Source organism: Hylobates moloch, unplaced genomic scaffold (assembly GCF_009828535.3).
Source record: "Hylobates moloch isolate HMO894 unplaced genomic scaffold, HMol_V3 SCAFFOLD_1, whole genome shotgun sequence".
In the NCBI taxonomy this organism is placed as follows: domain Eukaryota; kingdom Metazoa; phylum Chordata; class Mammalia; order Primates; family Hylobatidae; genus Hylobates; species Hylobates moloch.
This window is the reverse complement of record NW_026652276.1, coordinates 38129755-38133500: the sequence shown is the minus strand read 5'-3', so window position 1 is coordinate 38133500 and position 3746 is coordinate 38129755.

Below are 3746 nucleotides of genomic sequence, written 5' to 3'. Positions count from 1 at the left end.
AGCTTTTTAAAATAAACTTCTATTCCTGCTCTGAAATGTGCCTTGGTCTCTATTTCTGCCTTATGCTTCTCAGTCAAATTATTTTTTCTGAAAAGGCAAGAAATGAGGTTGCTGCAGACCTGTACGGATTTTCTGCTGGTAACTTGGATACCTTCCACTGGTAACATAATGATTTCTAGGATGGGGGACACAGAGGAGCATTGGGAGGATGCAGAAAAGCCACTAAATGGACATTAATTATGGGGGTGGTTGGGAGTGAATGACATTGGTTGGGGAAGATTTCTTTGATGAATGGATGGGTATGGAAGCAAAGGCCTGAAGAATGGTGGAATATCTGCCAAAGAAGGTAGGCTAGGGTGGTGAGGAAGGGAAGCACAGACAAAATGATGGCTCCTGGCAGTAGAAGGAAGAGTTAGTTTGGGGAATTTGGAGAACTTCATGTCATTCAATGTGACGGAAACATTTAGTACAGAAGGAAGAAAGAACAGATGTGGCAAGAGATGAGGCTGAACTGGGGAAGGAGCTGCCCTTCATAAGGGGTCTTGAAGGGGTGTGGGCCTTAGCTAAGAGAGGAAGCCAGTGGAGGATCCTGGGAGGGGCGGGGACACAGATGAATTCTATTTACATTTTACAAAGATTACTCTTTGTAAAATGTAGCATGAAGATGGACCAAAATGGGACAAGGGTGGGAATAGAAATGACAGAGGCCTGATCTAAGTCAGTGACCTTGGCAAGTGAGGAGGAAAAAATACTTGAGAGACAGTTAGGAAGTAGAGTAATTGGGGTTTATCGGTGAATCAGCAGGAAAAGGGAGAAGGCTGGTTGGTGGTACCATTCAACAGTATAGGCAAGGTAGGAGGAGAAGCAATTGTGATTAGGAAGGACCTCTCACTTTTGATGTTTGTCTCTTTCAGAATGGCAAACCAAGCTTAGGTGAAGCATAGATATTTGGAGGGTGCTTTCTAACCTATTGCTTGGACTCAACCATGCTGGTGTCTGAGCTCCTCTACTCAGACAAATGTTGCTTTCGGTAAGTTGCAAGCAAAGCAAAAGAAAGACATTCACCTACAGCCCTTCAGAAAAGCAAGCATGCTGCATGATGAACTCTGGTGCCCAGGAGGCAAGAAATAAAAAACACTTTTAATGTAACCAACTTTCCATGCCCCACCCTCACCCCAGGCATCTGCATACACAAATCAAAACCATCTTAAGTCATGGAATGAAAAAAAAATTAAAAGCAAACAAAAAGCACTTCCTCTGAGGTGAATGGAAATTTTTGCCCAGTTAATTTTCCAGGCACGTGAAAGCAGTTCTGAATATTTTAAACCACAAGTACTTTTATTCTTGACCAAGATTTTTCAGAAGGCGAGGTATGGGAAGGATCATTGAAACAGGACTTTGACATAAAACATTGTTTACATAAAAGCGAGCTCTTCTCCACTATCGGATCAATTTACCACCCAGTGTCCGACAAACTGAGAAGCGAGAGGGTTGGGAAAAAGCAGACAGATACATATCAAACAAAACCACACATATCCAGTTGAACTAAAGCTGAATGTAACCGTAACTTGTGCGACTTTTCTCCCCTTGAGGTAGAAACATTACACCTCCAATTGACCAGGACATCTTTTTTTGCATTCAAATTATCTTGGAATTTCCTCTAGGACCTAAGTATCCTTCCACCATGAAAACAGGAGACCAAAAAAAGTAATGCTTCCAGTAATTTCTAGCCAAATAAGTGAGGATAAGCGTGTGAGTATGGTGAGGTAGTTAAGAGTTTGGAATCCAGAGTTTCACCATCTGGATTTGAACAGGCTCCATTGCTCATCAATTCTGTGACTCCGGGCAATGTCTGAATTTCTCTAACTCTCAGTTTCCTCATCTATGAAATGAGAGTAAATAACAGACTCCCCCTCGTTGAGTTGAGAACGGAATCAGACAATGCACATGGAGCCCGGTGTCTGGCACACACTGTGTCCTCATTGCATGTTTATTATTAGGTTTCTGCTTTGTATTTTTCTCTGTGCAACAGCCCTGAGCTCTAGAACTTATGACAGCTTTTCTCAAGTGATGTTAAAGCTCCCTATACTCAGTTCCAGAGCTAGGCCTCAACTAGGTTGGAAGAAGTCAATTGTTCTCCATTGCCTGCCTGTGTGCTGGAAAAGGACTCCAGCACAGTACTGGTGGGGCTGGAAGCCTTTCCTCATGATGCTACGGGGAGTACAGTGAAAAGGGAGGAGATTGGGGTAGCAAGGTCCCAGGGGTCCTGGCAGCCCAGGCTCTACTGCTCAGGCTAGCTCAGTCCCTCAAACAGCTTCCTTCACATCCACTGCTGAGACCCAGGAGCCCTACAGAAGGTATCTAGGGGAAGCTTCAGCAGCAAGGGGGATCCCTTCAGGATCAGCCTCCTCCTTACCTTGCAGACCCCTTGGCTGTGGTCTGGCATTCCTAGTGGCTGGCCTAAAGCTCCAAACCTGGAATCTGTTTCAGAGCCTGGACCTTTTGGACTCACACCTTGGTTTCCCTGGCCAGCTGATTTCAGCTTCTCATCTAAATGTCATCTCTGCAGGCTAAGGGAAGTCCAGCCTGGATCTAGCATCCTGGAAGCCCGTTCAGACCTCTGGATGGAGGAATCAGCAGGCCTTGGTATGGGTGGTTCTACCTGCTTCAGTTAAGAGTGAGGACTCTGGAGCCAGACTCTCCAAATCCTAGCACTGACACTTACTATATGACTTGGGCCAGGTTCTTTACCTCTCTATGCCTCAGTTTTCCTCATCTGTAAAATGGGAGATTAGTGGTCACCATTGGGATGATTAAGAAGATTAAATGAGTTAATATATGTATAAACTATAGCTATGATGTAAATATATATATAAACAGTAACCATTTACATGCATATAAAACATAAATGTAATATTAGCTATATTCATACATAAAAATAGGTATATTTTATATATAAAATATATTATTTTACATTTAATTTTTTACATTTTGCATTAAGATATACTATTTTGTATAAAACATTTAAGTACATATACATATAATTATTTATGTAATTATTATTGTCGTTGTTGTTATTGTCTACTTTACCTCCCTGCAGGGATAGAGAGACCACGGCAGCCTTTTAAACGTTCTTGGTCTCACTGAGCCCTAGGTGAGGAATGCCTGGTTCCTACAGACTCTGCTGTAGTATGAGGAGCAGGGTTTAAGTTAGTTTAAAACTCACCCCATCATTTGAAACATTGCAATCTACAATGAATGCCACATAAATATCATTTCTTAGATTCCTATGATGCTCTTCTTTCAGGTCTTTTCGCTTCAATTTCTATAATAATTTTGTTTGTTTTTTTGTCCTATTTCAAAGGCTTTCTTATCGCTGGAGCACCTAGCATAAGATAGAAATGTGTCAAAATATGTGTTTTATTCACCATGTGAGTATTTTTAGGTCCTGTTATCCCCCATAACTATTGATTCAGAGAAGTAGGGTGGTTCTGAAAAATACAGGCATAATCTCTTTAACTTGTTTTATAGGAACCAGAATAAGGGTAATGTTTTCCTCTGTCTTCAAAATCATCAATAATCCATGCATTGTTTAACTCATGTCGTAAGCAATAATGCCTTTCATATAGCCATTGGCATCAAAGAAGAGACAGCCCCTTGATTTGATGGTAAGCGTGACACTACATAAACTCCCAGAAAACCCACTTCCTTTCCAGCAAATAGAAAACAACCGAGAGCCTGAATTC